The 18532-nt window shown below is 50.0% G+C and overlaps 1 protein-coding gene across 8 annotated transcripts in view; it reads left to right on the plus strand.

Moving 5' to 3' along the window:
* The first annotated feature begins 655 nt into the window (after window positions 1-655).
* Window positions 656-18532, plus strand: part of LOXL3 (lysyl oxidase like 3) — a 98527-nt gene continuing 80650 nt past the window's right edge. For 4 of the 8 annotated variants that reach the window (XM_089665251.1, XM_089665255.1, XM_089665253.1 and 1 more), the window contains exons 1-2: window positions 661-1612; window positions 4076-4171. The gene's annotated coding sequence lies outside the window, so the exon portion shown is untranslated. Of the gene's footprint in view, window positions 1613-4075; window positions 4172-18532 lie in introns of all 8 variants that reach the window. The other 4 variants (XM_089665258.1, XM_089665252.1, XM_089665256.1 and 1 more) reach the window with 4 other exon arrangements.

Here is an 18532-nt window from a genome sequence, read left to right on the forward strand (position 1 = left end):
GATGGTCCTTCTACGTACGATGGATTATGGATGGTCCTTCTACGTACGATGGATTATGGATGGTCCTTCTACGTACGATGGATTATGGATGGTCCTTCTACGTACGATGGATTATGGATGGTCACAGTATATATGAAGGAGAATTTTTATGGACTTTCCTTTTATAGGTGACAAAGAATATATACAGATATCAGGACTTTCCCTGTGTAGCTGCCAGAGAGTATATACGGGTGTATGGACGGGTCACCATACAGTGTATATGGATACAAGGATATCCCCTCTATAGGTGACGGCGATCACGTAGACTTTGGGAAAGTTTTTCAGGCGGCAGGATTTGACCCTTTCTGGAATGAATGAAGTCAGTCTGTGTCCCCCTCCTCCAATGAATGAGCGGGGACACATGTGTGGGGGGTAGGTGTGCGCAGTGTTTGGTTAGGTGTGTGTATGTGGCAGTCTCTGCACTCACTGCTCCCCCCCCCCCCCTCCACTCCACTCCATGCTTGTTTGTTTAATATCCTGAGAGAGGGGAGAAGAGCGAGAGACCTGGGGGGGAGGATAGAGAGTGGAGCAAGGAAAGAGACAGAGAGAGGCAGAGACCAGGGGGGAGAGACCAGAGGGGAGAGACCAGGGGGGAGAGACCAGGGGGGAGAGGACTGAGAACTGAGCAGAGACAGGAAAGAGGGGAGGAGAGATAGAAGTGAAGAAAGAGAGCCTTGAGAGATAGAAAAGAGACAGAGAGAGGAGAGGAGTGAGACCAGACGAGGGGAGAGGACTGAGACCAGACGAGGGGAGAGGACTGAGACCAGAGGAGGGTAGAGGAGTGAGACCAGACGAGGGAAGAGAACTGAGACCAGAGGAGGGTAGAGGACTGAGACCAGAGGAGGGTGGAGGAGTGAGACCAGACGAGGGAAGAGGACTGAGACCAGAGGAGGGAAGAAGACTGAGACTAGACGAGGGAAGAAGACTGAGACTAGACGAGGGAAGAGGAGTGAGACTAGAGGAGGGAAGAGGAGTGAGACTAGACCAGACCAGATTATATATGGATGGTCCTTCTAGGGAAGAGGACTGAGACCAGACCAGGGGAGAGGACAGAGGACAGAGACCAGATGACGGAAGAGGAGTGAGACCAGACGAGGGAAGAGGACTAAGACCAGAGGAGGGGAGAGGAGTGAGACAAGACGTGGGGAGAGGAGTGAGACTAGAAGAGGGGACAGGAGTGAGACCAGACGAGGGGAGAGGAGTGAGACCACAGGAGGGGAGAGGAGTGAGACCAGACGAGGGAAGAGGAGTGAGACCAGACGAGGGAAGAGGAGTGAGACCACAGGAGGGGAGAGGAGTGAGACCACAGGAGGGGAGAGGAGTGAGACCAGACGAGGGGAGAGGAGTGAGACCAGACGAGGGGAGAGGAGTGAGACCAGACGAGGGGAGAGGAGTGAGACCAGACGAGGGGAGAGGAGTGAGACCAGACGAGGGGAGAGGAGTGAGACCACAGGAGGGGAGAGGAGTGAGCAGAAGAGAGATCAAAGAGACGGAACAAAAGTGGGAAGAAGAAAGAAGAAAAAGAGAAAACAGAAGAAAGTTCCGGGAAGTAGCACTGAGTCCGATATTAAAGGTAAGACACCGAGGCAACGTAATGAATGGAGACATTCACTATCCAGATGTAACAGATGGATGTGGGGTGTGATAAACGGAGAGTGGACAATGATGGCAGAGTGGTGGCAGATTTGTGGCAGAGTGGTGGAAGAATGGTGGAAGAGTGGTGGCAGATTGGGGGCAGAGTGAGGGAAGAGTGGTGGCAGAATGGTTGCAGAGTGGTGGCAGAGTGGTGGCAGAGTGGTGGAAGAGTGGTGGCAGAGTGGTGGCAGAGTGGTGGAAGAATGGTGGCAGATTGGGGGCAGAGTGAGGGAAGAGTGGTGGCAGAATGGTTGCAGAGTGGTGGCAGAGTGATGGCAGAATGGTGGCAGAGTGGTGGAAGAATGGTGGAAGAATGGTGGCAGAGTGCCGGCAGATTGGTGGCAGACTTGTGGCAGACACATCATCCACCATCTCGCTGTTTCTGAGTATGGATCTATGTTGGTCCCCGGCATGTATATATCCACTTACTGCTGACTGGCTCACTACCTCTGCTGGGAGTTTATTCCAACCATCAACTACTCTTTCAGTACAATAATACTTTCTGAGATTCGTTTTGAACTTTCCTCCTCTAGTTGGAGGTCCTGTCCCCGGGGTCTTCATCTGATCTTCATAATGAAAATCCATCCCTCCTGAACCCTATTCACCCCCTTCATGAATTTAAAGGTTTCAGTCATGTCTCCGCTTTCCCTTCTTCCCTCCAGACTGGACATGTGAAGTCCTCCGGTCTCCTCTGATGAGTTTTATCCTTCAGACCTTCCACATGTTTTGTTGTCCATCTCTGGACTCATTCTATCCATTATAAGTGAGATCTCCAGAACTGGACAGTATTCTAAATGAGGTCCAACTAAAGATCTATATAGAGGAATCAGGACCTCCTTCCTCCTGCCGGTGACCCCTCTAGTGATAGATCTATATAGAGGAATCAGGACCTCCTTCCTCCTGCCGGTGACCCCTCTAGTGATAGATCTATATAGAGGAATCAGGACCTCCTTCCTCCCGCCGGTGACCCCTCTAGTGATAGATCTATATAGAGGAATCAGGACCTCCTTCCTCCTGCCGGTGACCCCTCTAGTGATAGATCTATATAGAGGAATCAGGACCTCCTTCCTCCTGCCGGTGACCCCTCTAGTGATAGATCTATATAGAGGAATCAGGACCTCCTTCCTCCTGCCGGTGACCCCTCTAGTGATAGATCTATATAGAGGAATCAGGACCTCCTTCCTCCTGCCGGTGACCCCTCTAGTGATAGGATCTATATAGAGGAATCAGGACCTCCTTCCTCCTGCCGGTGACCCCTCTAGTGATAGATCTATATAGAGGAATCAGGACCTCCTCCCTCCTGCCGGTGACCCCTCTAGTGATATATAGATCTATATAGAGGAATCAGGACCTCCTTCCTCCTGCCGGTGACCCCTCTAGTGATAGGATCTATATAGAGGAATCGGGACCTCCTTCCTCCTGCCGGTGACCCCTCTAGTGATAGGATCTATATAGAGGAATCGGGACCTCCTTCCTCCTGCCGGTGACCCCTCTAGTGATAGGATCTATATAGAGGAATCAGGACCTCCTTCCTCCTGCCGGTGACCCCTCTAGTGTTCATAAACCTATATAGCTGTGCTGAGTTCCAAGGTCTGTACACCCTCTGAGCCCATTATGAGGGGTTCCCACCATCCCTGTGCCGAGTTCCCGGGTCTGTACTCCCAATGTGCCCATTATGAGGGGTTCCCACCATCCCTGTGCTGAGTTCCTGGGTCTGTACGCCCGCCGTGCCCATTATGAGGGGTTCCCACCATCCCTGTGCCGAGTTCCCGGGTCTGTACGCCCGCCGTGCCCATTATGAGGGGTTCCCACCATCCCCGTGCTGAGTTCCCGGGTCTGTACGCCCACCGTGCCCATTATGAGGGGTTCCCACCATCCCCGTGCCGAGTTCCCGGGTCTGTACAACAACGGTGCCCATTATGAGGGGTTCCAACCATACTTGTGCTGAGTTCCCGGGTCTGTACGCCCGCCGTGCCCATTATGAGGGGTTCCCACCATTCCTGTGCCGAGTTCCCGGGTCTGTACGCCCGCCGTGCCCATTATGAGGGGTTCCCACCATCCCCGTGCCGAGTTCCCGGGTCTGTACGCCCGCCGTGCCCATTATGAGGGGTCCCACCATCCCCGTGCCGAGTTCCCGGGTCTGTACGCCCGCCGTGCCCATTATGAGGGGTTCCCACCATCCCCGTGCCGAGTTCCCGGGTCTGTGCACCCACCGTGCCCATTATGAAGGGTTCCCACCATACTTGTGCTGAGTTCCCGGGTCTGTACACCCGCTGTGCCCATTATGAGGGGTTCCCACCATACTTGTGCCGAGTTCCCGGGTCTGTACACCCGCTGTGGACCTTTTGAAGGGCTCCCAGTTCTTTAGAAATGTGACTTACTTTTCATTGACTTTTTCCAGGGTGGAGAACAAACAATCTGGAAGGAGTGTGAAGACCATTATATGTAGAGCACTAGAAGAGCCCTGAAGACCATCCTACCTCCTGCCGTGTTCTCAGTAAGTCCAGCTTTCTATTGGCTCATCTCTGTACAATGTATGTTCTTGTGGCCATATAACCCACCCGCCGGCACTGTACACCACAAATATCCAGACAACTTCCCACCCGAATCACCACAGATAAAGCAACGTACTAATGACTCGTCTGTAGTGTGGAACCGCTCCACCATTTTGCTGCTACATCAGACTCTTCTCATCCTCCATCTGATGTCGGTGGGATTGGCCTCCCTTCGGCTGTATTGATTATGATGGGAGCTCTAGTCTGGGTTGGGAAAAGGTTGGGGCTCTGTGCTTGACTATCACATTCTTCCACCACTATCTGAGCACACACATGGCAGAAATGCAGTGACTCCTGTGATGGCTACCAGTCACAGAGGTCTTCTGTACCCCCCCGTCCTACTCCCAGTCTGTGTCATGGCTGTGGCCTGGCTGTCCTCCGGTGTATTCCACTAGAACTCCATCAAAAAACACTTTTATATAGCATAGCTAGAGCTGAACCCTTCTCCAGGTTATTGTTGTCCAAGGCACAAGAAGTGAGAGGAAACCCCCCAACAGGAGAGGAACTATCCAACAAATAAGGGACCCCCAAAATGAGATGACCCCTTCACTCAGAGATAAACCCGCAAAATGAGCACAAACCTTCCTAAAATGTGTGGAAACTCTCCAAACTAAGGAAACCTTCCCAAACTGAAAGGGCCCCCACTCGTGAAAATGAGAGGGCACAACCCTGAAAATGAGACAAAGTTCAACATGAGATCAAACCACCCCAAAATCAGAGGAAATCGTTTAGAATGTGAGGACCCCCCCCCCCCCCAAAAAAAAAAATTTCAGGAAATATTCAAAATAAAAAAGTTCCTCCCACAATTGAGAGCGAACATTCCAAAATGTGAGGAAAACCCTTAAGAATAGATAAAAAGTAGTATGATAAAAAAAAACGAGAAGAATCATCCCAAAATTAAATTAATGCCTCCAAAATAAGAGGAAACCTCCCCAACGTGAGATTAAAATGGCACCTTTGACCCATTTTGAATTCCCCATCATTTTCTGTTGTTGTGACAATAGTGATGGTGAATCTTCCCGAAAGGGTTCCAGACAGGAGGAGTTCTGCTTCCTTTGCTGTGTGAGTTGTTTTGGTCTTGGGTCTTGGTTGTGTCCTCCAGGATCAGCTGTGAGAAGGTGATGGATGGTCAGAATTGGTCATTATTAGGGGCGGACTGACCTTTCAAGCACTCGGGCACTGCCTGAGGTCCCGGTGTCAGCATGGGGCCCCATGAAATGCCCCTGGTTCCTTTTTATAGGCTTTTTCGGGTGTGCTTTGAGTGTGGGCAAGGACACAGGGCCCCATGATCCCCTATTGCCTGGGGGCCCCATGAGTTGTCAGTCCGCCCCTGGTCATTATCACATCTTCCAATACTTTGTGTATGCACAGCAATAAATCTCTGATAGATGGGAGTACGCTGCGGGTCAGGGCGTTGACTGCTCTCAACAGACGTGATTTAGAGGTCTGTACACACATGTGACACGGCAGAGACTAGATGTGATTTAGCGGTTTGTACACTTATGTGACACGGAAGAGACTGTAACTACAAAGGTTGAGCACAGACTCCGTTCCTGGATGATTTTACAGCTCGCACCAATCTCTTTATACTGTATGTGTGTGGACACCTCTGTGTCTTGTGGGGGGTTCTAAGGGGGGATTTGCAGATTCAGCGTTTTGATCACCACTATACCTAAGCTTCTTGCGAAAGTATCTGCTACCCTGACCCACAGACACCCTGACATAGAGAGGAAGGCCTTGGTGACTAACTCTCATGGTAAATTCTGGCCTCCATGAACCATGTCTGGTCAGAGATCTCCTCCGTTCTCCTCAGCTCTCACTTGTCTTCTGATCACCATTTTCTGGTCAGAGGTCTCCTCCCTTCTCCTCAGCTCCCACCTATCTTCTAATTATCATTGTCTAGTCAGAGGTATCCTCCTTTCTTCTCAGCTCCCACCATGGGCCACACTGTCTTCTGGTCTCCAATGTCTGGTCAGTGGTCTCCTTCTCAGCTTCCATCTGTCTTCTGATCTCTATTGCCTTGCCAGAGGTCTCCTCACTTCTCCTCAGCTCCCACCATGGATCACACTGTCTTCTGATCTCCAATGTCTGGTCAGAGGTCTCCTCACTTCTCCTCAGCTCCCACCTATCTTCTGATTATCATTGTCTAGGCAGAGGTATCCTCCTTTCTTCTCAGCTCCCACCATGGGCCACACTGTCTTCTGATCTCCAATGTCTGGTCACAGGTCTCCTTCTCAGCTTCCACCTGTCTTCTGATCTCTAATGTCTGGTCAGAGGTCTCCTCCTTCTCAGCTTCCACCTGTCTTCTGATCTCCAAAGCCTGGTCAGAGGTCTCCTCCCTTCTCCTCAGCTCTCGCCATGGATCACACTGTCTTCTGATCTCCAGTGTCTGGTCAGTGGTCTCCTCCCTTCTTCTCAGCTCTCACCATGGACCACTCTGTTTTCTGATCACCATTGTCTGGTCTCCTCTCTTCTCCTCAGCTCCCACCTGTCTTCTGATCACCATTGTCTAGTCAGAGGCATCCTCAATTCTTCTCAGCTCCCAACATGGACCACACTGTCTTTTGATCACCGATGTCTGTTTAGAGGTCTTCTCCCTTCTCCCCAGCTCCCACCATGGACTACACTATCTTCTGTTCTCTAATGTCTGTCAGAAGTCTCCACCCTTCTCCTCGGCTCCCACCATGGACCACAGTGTCTTCTGATCACAATTGTCTGGTCAGAAGCCTCCTCTGTTCCCGTCAGCTCAGTCACCATGGAACTGAAGCTCCCTGCAATAGTATGTATTAAACCCACCCACTGCATAACTGATGCAGAGAATGAATACTATGGTGACCGACTCTCAGGGCAGATACTGCACTGCATGGACCACATGGCCTTTTCATCTCTGTAGTCTGGTTAGTGGTCTCCTTCTTTCTCTTTAGGTCAGTCACTCCTGGACTGAGGCTCCCTGCAACCAGTGCTGGAGACTCTTATCAGTCCATCCTGCATGTCATCCTGCTGAATTGTAAGAAGGGTGGTGAATACATATCTATGGGGGAATCATATGGTCACATCTAAAGAGATACCATCACACCAGTCCTAATAGATGCAAGAAATTGTAGCTTTTCGTAAGCAGCATAAATCCAGGAAAGCAGATGTCCTGGGTGGCCCACAATCATCAGTGTTTTGTTTTCATGGTGCTGATAAAGCCGTGGTTATCTGCATCTCCAAGTGCTGGCATCTGTTTGAATACTGGACATAAAAAGGAACCCCACATACTGACCCACCGGGGTGAGGTCATGAGCCCATGGGCCTGTGGAGGAGTTTTCTCCGTTCTCTCCTATGAAAGGTACGAGGACGGGACTGTGGAGGAGTTTTTTCCGCTCTCTCCTATGAAAAGGTATGAGGACGGGACTGTGGAGGAGTTTTCTCCGCTCTCTCCTATGAAAAGGTACGAGGACGGGACTGTGGAGGAGTTTTCTCCGCTATCTCCTATGAAAGGTACGGGGACAGGTTTTGGAGGAGTTTTCCTCCTCTCTGGATAGGTAAAGATAGAGGTGTAGAAATCACAGATCTTATGGATAAAGCAGAAGCAGGGAGATTCTTGCACTACAGGTCCTCAGGTACAGGTCCCCCTCCAGCAAGGAGAACAGCGAGCAGAGTGGCATCATCCAGTCTCAGTCCAGTTGTGGTGAGAAGAGCATTGTGTGATCTCGCACTGCAGAGGTATCAGAGGTATCACTGCACTGATATCAGGAGTGACTGCATTGGACATCCGTTTCTAGTTTCCATGGAGACGTGAAGACAAGAGCTACAGCAGATTTTTTTAGGCACACTTAATGGCTCCAAATCTTCTGTATAAGATAGCAAATCTTCATTTTTTTTAGTTCAGATTCACTTCAAGTCTTCTGAATTCTGAGTGTAGTTGTTAGACCTCTGAGGATCTGAGGCTAGCTCCTGATTGGCTGTAGAGTGAACAACTAGAGTAGCACTGGGGGTCATCTTCAGCTTCCGCGCTCCTTTTCCTTTCACTGAGTTTTCTTTCTCCACACAGCTTCCAATACCATGATGTCATCACAGAAAGTGTTTTATAGGAGATACTATGTTGTTCTGATGTTGGGTTCTCCATGTCTTCACCTGGTCATCATAAATGATCTCACCTGTCTATAGAAGGTATCTTATAGGAGATACTGTGTTGTTCTGACATCGGGTCCACCATGTTTTCACCTGGTCATCACAAATGATCTGCCCTGCCTGTCTATAGAAGGTATCTTATAGGAGATACTGTGTACTGTGTTGTTCTGACGTCGGGTCCACCATGTTTTCACCTGGTCATCACAAATGATCTGCCCTGCCTGTTTATAGAAGGTGTCTTATAGGAGATACTGTGTACTGTGTTGGTCTGATGTTGGGTCCATCATGTTGTCATCTGGTCATCACAAATGATCTGGCCCATCTATAGAAGGTGTTTTATAGGAGCTAGTGTGTTGTTCTGACATTGGGTCCATCATGTTTTCACCTGGTTATCACAAATGATCTGGCCTGTCTATAGAAGGTGTTTTATATGAATTACTGTGTTGTTCTGATGTTGGGCCCATCATGTTGTCACCTGGTCATCACAAATGATCTGGCCTGTCTATAGAAGGTGTTTTATAGGAGCTAGTGTGTTGTTCTGACGTTGGACCCATCATGTTGTCACCTGGTCATCACAAATGATCTGGCCTGTCTATAGAAGGTGTTTTATGGGAGCTAGTGTGTTGTTCTGACGTTGGACCCATCATGTTGTCACCTGGTCATCACAAATGATCTGGCCTGTCTATAGAAGGTGTTTTATAGGAGCTAGTGTGTTGTTCTGACGTTGGGTCCATCATGTTGTCACCTGGTCATCACAAATGATCTGGCCCATCTATAGAAGGTGTTTTATAGGAGCTAGTGTGTTGTTCTGACGTTGGACCCATCATGTTGTCACCTGGTCATCACAAATGATCTGGCCTGTCTATAGAAGGTGTTTTATAGGAGCTAGTGTGTTGTTCTGACGTTGGGCCCATCATGTTGTCACCTGGTCATCACAAATGATCTGGCCCATCTATAGAAGGTGTTTTATAGGAGCTAGTGTGTTGTTCTGATGTTGGGTCCATCATGTTGTCACCTGGTCATCACAAACGGTGTGGCCTTGTATGGCCCAGCTCAGGGAATGGCCAGTCTGGGCAGAGGTGACATGTTGATCCATTGATAGATGAGTCTAGAACATGTACAGAATGTGGATCTTGTACGTGACTCATTATCACACATCTGTGGAACAGAAACTTAATGTTGTCGTTCCAAATGCCAGAGCCCACAATGCTAACTCCAGTCAGATGTGTTGGGTTGCAGGAGATTGGATCCATATAGTGAATGGGGAGAGTTTTACGTGCGTATAAAATTCTTATGATGTCATCATTCTGTACATGTGTTCCTTTGAATGATTCTGATTCCTCACATTTCGGATGTCTATAGCCTGATTTAAACATTCTGGATATGGAGGGTTCCGTGTGTCTCTTCCGATCCACACAATTACATGGAGTGTGTTCCTCATCTGTGCACAGCTGGGAGAGCAGAAAACATTCTTCCATCGCATGCAATCAGCTCCACAAAATGTTAATAATTCTCCATGTCATGATTTTGGGACTCTGCCTGGTTCCGCATGGAATTTAGGTCATGGAATGTGAACAGTGAGCATTTACCACGCTTGAATAAACAGTGGTGGCTGTATACAGACCGATTATCCTATGAATGGATCATCTATACAGCCTGGCCGGCACAGAATGGAAAAACCAACCTCCATCCACTGTTGTCTCTGGCTGAGTTACTTCCGCCTGTCTCATTACTGGCTCACCTTACCTGTCTATCCCTACAAACTCCCCGACATTCCGGCCACATGCTGACCCCAAGGACACTGCTCCTTCTACACGGCCTACAAATATTTCTGAAGCATCTCAAACCCCCACAGGTCACCCAAATCTCCAATTCCCGACCGTGTTGTCTAACCCTACATCTCCAATCCCCGACCGTGTCCCGTGTTGTCTAACCCTACGTCTCCAATCCCCGACCGCGTCCCGTGTTGTCTAACCCTACGTCTCCAATCCCCGACCGTGTCCCGTGTTGTCTAACCCTACGTCTCCAATCCCCGACCGTGTCCCGTGTTGTCTAACCCTACGTCTCCAATCCCCGACCGCGTCCCGTGTTGTCTAACCCTACGTCTCCAATCCCCGACCGTGTCCCGTGTTGTCTAACCCTACGTCTCCAATCCGCGAACGGGTCCCGTGTTGTCTAACCCTACGTCTCCAATCCCCGACCGCGTCCCGTGTTGTCTAACCCTACGTCTCCGATCCCCGACCGTGTCCCGTGTTCTCTAACCCTACGTCTCCAATCCCCGACCGTGTCCCGTGTTGTCTAACCCTACGTCTCCGATCCCCGACCGTGTCCCGTGTTGTCTAACCCTACATCTCCGATCCCCGACCGTGTCCCGCGTTGTCTAACCCTACGTCTCCAATCCGCGACCGTGTCCCGTGTTGTCTAACCCTACCTCTCCAATCCGCGACCGTGTCCCGCGTTGTCTAACCCTACGTCTCCAATCCGCGACCGTATCCCGTGTTGTCTAACCCTACGTCTCCAATCCGCGACCGCGTCCCGTGTTGTCTAACCCTACGTCTCCAATCCGCGACCGCGTCCCATGTTGTCTAACCCTACGTCTCCAATCCGCGACCGTGTCCCGTGTTGTCTAACCCTACGTCTCCAATCCCCGACCGTGTCCCGTGTTGTCTAACCCTACGTCTCCAATCCCCAACCGTGTCCCGTGTTGTCTAACCCTACGTCTCCAATCCCCGACCGTGTCCCGTGTTGTCTAACCCTACGTCTCCAATCCCCGACCGCGTCCCGTGTTGTCTAACCCTACGTCTCCGATCCCCGACCGTGTCCTGTGTTCTCTAACCCTACGTCTCCAATCCCCGACCGTGTCCCGTGTTGTCTAACCCTACGTCTCCGATCCCCGACCGTGTCCCGTGTTGTCTAACCCTACATCTCTGATCCCCGACCGTGTCCCGCGTTGTCTAACCCTACGTCTCCAATCCGCGACCGTGTCCCGCGTTGTCTAACCCTACGTCTCCAATCCGCGACCGTATCCCGTGTTGTCTAACCCTACGTCTCCAATCCGCGAACGCGTCCCGTGTTGTCTAACCCTACGTCTCCAATCCGCGACCGCGTCCCGTGTTGTCTAACCCTACGTCTCCAATCCGCGACCGTGTCCCGTGTTGTCTAACCCTACGTCTACAATCCCCGACCGCGTCCCGTGTTGTCTAACCCTACGTCTCCAATCCGCGACCGCGTCCCGTGTTGTCTAACCCTACGTCTCCAATCCCCGACCGTGTCCCGTGTTGTCTAACCCTACGTCTACAATCCCCGACCGTGTCCCGTGTTGTCTAACCCTACGTCTCCAATCCCCGACCGTGTCCCGTGTTGTCTAACCCTACGTCTCCAATCCCCGACCGTGTCCCGTGTTGTCTAACCCTACGTCTACAATCCCCGACCGTGTCCCGTGCTCTCTAACCCTACGTCTCCAATTCCCGACCGTGTCCCGTGTTGTCTAACCCTACGTCTCCAATCCGTGACCGTGTCCCGTGTTGTCTAACCCTACGTCTCCAATCCGTGACCGTGTCCCGTGTTGTCTAACCCTACGTCTCCAATCCCCGACCGTGTCCCGTGTTGTCTAACCCTACGTCTCCAATCCCCGACCGTGTCCTGCGTTGTCTAAACCTTGGATCTCTGTCCATGTGTCCTACCTGTGTCTGGACTCTGGTCCGTTAGGTCTCTGTTGCAGTGTCCTCCTTGTTCTTTGAGAGCCCTGACATGTAGGAACCTCTATCTGGTCCTCTATGTGGTCCCATGTCTGGTCTTCTATCTTGTCCCATGTCTGGGACCGTGTCTAGTCCTCCAGCTGGTCCCGTGTCTGGTCCTCTCTTTGATCATCTATCTGGTCCTCTATTTTGGTCCTCTATCTGGTCCGGTGTCTGGTCCTCTACCTGGTCCCATGTCTGGTCCTATATATGGTCCCGTGACTGGTCCGGTGTCTGGTCCTCTACCTGGTCCCATGTCTGGTCCTATATATGGTCCCGTGGCTGGTCCTCTATCTGGTCCCATATCTGCAAGTGTACAATCCAAATGCATGTGTACCTGCGTTACAAATGGCGGTGTGTATATCGGGTGCTGTAGCAACCGTCCGCTGGAACCAAAGAGAATCAGCGAGGGAGGATGTCCCCAGCACACCGAGGATCACCAATATGGGTCCAAACGTTTTAATGAACGATCACACTTCTTACTATATGGCCTCCACAGATCATTACCCAGACACGGGACAAGACACGGGACCAGACACGGGATCAGACACGGGACCGGCAAGAGAGAATGTCACCAGCACACCGAGGATCACCAATATGGGTCCAAACGTTTTAATGAATCACATAGTTCCAGCAAGGCAACGTTTCGGAGTCTCGCAGGACCCCTTCATCAGGCATGTGATGTGTGACATGTGACATAAGGGTAGATGTCACATGTCACAGATGTCTCCCTTGCCGGTCCTGTGTCTGATCCCGTGTCTGATCCTGTGTCTGATCCCGTGTCTGGTCCCGTGTCTGATCCTGTGTCTGATCCTGTGTCTGGTCCCGTGTCTGATCCCGTGTCTGGTCCCGTGTCTGGTCCCGTGTCTGGTCCCGTGTCTGATCAATGATCTGTGGAGGCCATATAGTAAGCAGTGTGATTCCAGGCCTGACCCGGGAATCCTCGCTGTGGTTTCCGGAGTAATTTTGGTCCCAGTGATGAATATTCTGGAATTCCTGGAATTCTTTCCTTGCTGAGCCCTGTGGGAGCATCCAGTTCTGTCTGCCTGATGGGTACATGAATACAGTGCAGTCCATCCATGTCTAATACACAGCGCAGTCCCTCCATGTCTAATACACAGCGCAGTCCCTCCATGTATAATACACAGCGCAGTCCATCCATGTATAATACACAGTGCAGTCCATCCATGTCTAATACACAGCGCAGTCCCTCCATGTCTAATACACAGCGCAGTCCCTCCATGTCTAATACACAGCGCAGTCCCTCCATGTATAATACACAGCGCAGTCCCTCCATGTATAATACACAGCGCAGTCCCTCCATGTATAATACACAGCGCAGTCCCTCCATGTATAATACACAGCGCAGTCCCTCCATGTCTAATACACAGCGCAGTCCATCCATGTCTAATACACAGCGCAGTCCCTCCATGTATAATACACAGCGCAGTCCCTCCATGTATAATACACAGCGCAGTCCCTCCATGTATAATACACAGCGCAGTCCCTCCATGTCTAATACACAGCGCAGTCCCTCCATGTATAATACACAGCGCAGTCCATCCATGTATAATACACAGTGCAGTCCATCCATGTCTAATACACAGCGCAGTCCCTCCATGTCTAATACACAGCGCAGTCCCTCCATGTCTAATACACAGCGCAGTCCCTCCATGTATAATACACAGCGCAGTCCCTCCATGTATAATACACAGCGCAGTCCCTCCATGTATAATACACAGCGCAGTCCCTCCATGTATAATACACAGTGCAGTCCATCCATGTCTAATACACAGCGCAGTCACTCCATGTATAATACACAGCGCAGTCCCTCCATGTCTAATACACAGCGCAGTCCCTCCATGTCTAATACACAGCGCAGTCACTCCATGTATAATACACAGCGCAGTCCATCCATGTCTAATACACAGCGCAGTCCCTCCATGTCTAATACACAGCGCAGTCCCTCCATGTATAATACACAGCGCAGTCCCTCCATGTATAATACACAGCGCAGTCCATCCATGTCTAATACACAGCGCAGTCCCTCCATGTCTAATACACAGCGCAGTCCCTCCATGTATAATACACAGCGCAGTCCCTCCATGTATAATACACAGTGCAGTCACTCCATGTATAATACACAGCGCAGTCCATCCATGTCTAATACACAGCGCAGTCCCTCCATGTCTAATACACAGCGCAGTCCCTCCATGTATAATACACAGTGCAGTCCATCCATGTCTAATACACAGTGCAGTCCCTCCATGTCTAATACACAGTGCAGTCCCTCCATGTATAATACACAGCGCAGTCCATCCATGTCTAATACACAGCGCAGTCCCTCCATGTATAATACACAGCGCAGTCCCTCCATGTATAATACACAGCGCAGTCCATCCATGTCTAATACACAGCGCAGTCCATCCATGTATAATACACAGCGCAGTCCCTCCATGTCTAATACACAGCGCAGTCCCTCCATGTCTAATACACAGCGCAGTCCATCCATGTCTAATACACAGTGCAGCGGGGAGAGCGCTCCAATATTGGGAACTGTGCTCATGTGTGTGTCCTGAAGCTGGCCTACATACCACCTCCGGGAATCCCCCAACATCAACACACATGGGGAGATCTCGGCCATTCTCTACTCCCAGATAAATCTGTAGATATCCAGTTCATGTCATTCCGGGACGTCGGGGGATGTGGACTTCTCTGCGCTCTGAGTGGAGGTGTCAGGCCAATTGTTGGAAGGAAATTGTTCTTCCAGCTGGACAGCCGGCCTGGTGAGGAGTCCAGGAAACAATGACACCATCGCTGTAATAGCTCCATGAGGATGAGCTGGAAGAGGCCTCCATTCTGTTCCTGCTGCCCATCTTCTTCTTCTTCCAGGTCTCTTATGTATTTATTCTACTCCAATACCGTGCTGGAGAACCCCGGGAGTGCTGGAGAACCCCGGGAGTGCTGGAGAACCCCGAGAGTGCTGGAGTCTATAATGTCTAGCAGCAGAAGGTCTGGAGAAAGGACAGAGGGTGGGATGTCTCTGATTATGTTCCTTCCCTTATCTTTGCCTGTCTTCATTCTGTATCTCCACCCTCCATCTTCCTTCTCCACCCTGTATCTTCCATCTTCCTTCTCCATCTTCATTCTGTATCTCCACCCTCCATCTTCCTTCTCTACCCTGTATCTTCCATCTTCCTTCTCCACCTTCATTCTGTATCTCCACCTTCCATCTTCCTTCTCCACCTTCATTCTGTATCTCCACCTTCCATCTTCCTTCTCCACCTTCATTCTGCATCTCCACCTTCCATCTTCCTTCTCCACCTTCATTCTGTATCTCCACCTTCCATCTTCCTTCGCCACCTTCTTCACGGTCTGGGTCAGGTTCAGAGAACAGTTGCTATAGCAGTGTAAGGCTTACCTGAAACCAGCAGGATAGGTACACAGGCAGGTCACCCTGGGAAAGGACGCAGGCTCACCTGAGGTGCGGGGTCTAAGCACCAACTGGTTTTCCCCAGAGCTCCTAATGGTGGAGATAGATTTGGCCGCGTGTTGGTACCAGGTCGCAGATCTCAGGATCACCCCACCAGGGAATGAGCAAGCCGGAATCCAGTAGCAGATCAAACAAGTAAAGGATCAAGCAGAAGCGGAGTCAGTCATCAAGCCAAGGGTCGGTAGCGAAGGTATAGGCGGCAGCAGGAGAGACAAGTGGGATATTGGCTGGTGAAGGCACAATAATCTGGCAAGGAGGAAGTGCATGGACATGGCTTTTATCAGGAAGTTCATAAGAGGAGAAAGGAGTTCAAGGTTCAACAGAAAACAAGGCACAAGGCAGGATTGTCCAGTAGATCAGGCAGAGTGTTGTCCAGCATCCCAGGTAGCTCAGTGAGAAGAAACATTACCTCTCACCACAGAAGGCCCAGGTTCAATCCCAGGCTCTGACAGTACTCCCCTCCTCACAGGACATCCCCTGGACATCTTAGGACCAGGCTTGTGGGGAAACCTCTGGTGGAATTCTCTTGTTAATCTAAGAGCATGAACATTTTCCTTAGGCTCCCAAAATTTTCCTTTGATATCCTTCTTGTAACTAGAACACCAGAAGGAACGTGACAGAGGTTCATCAGTTTTTGAAATCCCAAAATGTCCTGCCAGTTTGGAGTCATGAACTAATTTAAGAACTTCCACCCAAGCCAACTCAGGTACATAGAGATGATGTTGTAGAGTCCAAAAGCCGTTCTTGTACTCAAGGTTAATGTCCTTAGGAGGATCCCTGAGAAGTGGATCACTCTCATACCCCTCTTTGAGAAGACTCAAGAATGTCTTTGCACTTGTGGCCCCTAGGAAGTTCTTTTGAGTTAGGATTGAAAATTCGGAGTTGCCCTCTTCGGGAGGCTCAAACAGCATCCTTGATAAGGCATCGGCCTTACCATACCTCAATCCAGGTCGATATGATATGATAAAATTGAATCTGGAAAAGAATAATGACCAATGTGCTTGTCTGGAAGACAATCTCTTGGCTGAGCGAATGAATTCCAGATTTTTATGGTCAGTGAGAACAGTTACAGGATGATTAACCCCTTCTAGCAGATGCCTCCATTCAGAAAAGGCTTCCTTAATTGCCAGTAGCTCTTTATTCCCAATGTCGTAATTCCTTTCGGCTGAGGACATCAAATGAGAGAAGTAGGCACAAGGATGAAGCTGCATTTTGTTCATCACTTCGCTGAGACAGGATCGCTCCCACGGCAGAATTGGAAGCATCCACTTCCACTATAAAGGGTAGTTCAGGATCGGGATGTACCAAAATTGGTGCAGAAGTGAAAAGAGTTTTCAGCTTTCCAAACGCAGCCTGTGCCTCAGGGGTCCACACGAAGGGTACCCCTTTCTTTGTCAGCTGTGTGATTGGAGCTATCACTCTAGAAAAGTTTGTTATAAATTTCCTGTAGAAGTTGGCAAACCTGACGAAACGTTGAATTTCCTTAACATTTCCAGGTGCTGACCAATCTACCACTGCTTTGACCTTCTCGGGATCCATGCTCACGCCCTCTGGAGAAATGATGTAGCCTAAGAACTGGATCCGAGTTTGGTCAAACTCACATTTCTCCAATTTTATGTAAAGTCTATTTTTCCTTAATCTTTCAAAAACTGTGGAAATGTGTGCGGTGCTCCTCCCACTTATCGGAAAAGATACGGATACCATCCAGATAGGCAATTACAAATTGGTCCAACAGATCGCAAAAAACATTGTTGATGAAATGCTGAAACATTGCAGGGGCGTTGCAAAGTCCAAACGGCATCACCAAGGACTCGAAATGCCCATACCTGGTTCTGAAGGCGGTCTTCCATTCGTCTCCTTGACGAATGCGGACAAGGTTATATGCCCCTCGTAAATCAAGTTTTGTAAAGATCTTGGCAGAGCGAAGTCTTTCCAACATTTCAGAGATCCAGGGTAATGGATAGCGGTTCTTAATAGTGATTTTATTCATGTCTCCAAGCGAACAGTACAACAAGGCACTGACTGCAGGTCTGGCCATTCCTTAAATACACCTCCTGCAATCAGCCTCAGGTGATGGCTGACTGCAGGAGTGAGCTTCTGGTTGCTGAGAACACCCGCTGGCCAGCCCTGGTACTGCAGCCCACAAGGCAGGTGAGTCCCACCACCATTGACGAGTCCATTCCTGACAGACTGGATAGCCACTGTATCACTTTGCGATTCCTTGGTCGGTGATGAACTTGGTCGGCATCTTCCTTTTCCACCTTCCTTCTCCACCATGTATCTTCCATCTTCCTTCTCCACCTTTCATCTTCCTTCTCCACCATGTATCTCCATCTTCCTTCTCCACCTTCCATTTTCCTTCTCCACCATGTATCTTCCATCTTCCTTCTCCACCTTCCATCTTCCTTCTCCACCATGTATCTCCATCTTCCTTCTCCACCTTTCATCTTCCTTCTCCACCATGTATCTTCCATCATCCTTCTCCACCTTCCATCTTCCTTCTCCACCATGTATCTTCCATCATCCTTCTCCACCTTCCATCTTCCATCATCCTTCTCCACCTTCCATCTTCCTTCTCCACCATGTATCTTCCATCATCCTTCTCCACCTTCCATCTTCCTTCTCCACCATGTATCTCCATCTTCCTTCTCCACCCTCCATCTTCCTTCTCCACCATGTATCTCCATCTTCCTTCTCCACCATGTATCTCCATCTTCCTTCTCCACCTTTCATCTTCCTTCTCCACCATGTATCTTCCATCTTCCTTCTCCACCTTCCATCTTCCTTCTCCACCATGTATCTCCATTTTCCTTCTCCACCTTCATTCTGTATCTCCACCTTTTATCTTCCTTCTCCATCTTCATTCTGTATGTCACGGGTTCCCCACACGCCACACCTACAACGACTAGCGAACCGAGACATGCACGTGCGCCCGTGACTTGGGGTAAGAGGGAATA

The sequence above is a fragment of the Staurois parvus genome, unplaced genomic scaffold, assembly GCF_062004578.1.
Source record: "Staurois parvus isolate SC_StPar_1 unplaced genomic scaffold, SC_StPar_1.0 ptg002163l, whole genome shotgun sequence".
NCBI lineage: Eukaryota > Metazoa > Chordata > Amphibia > Anura > Ranidae > Staurois > Staurois parvus.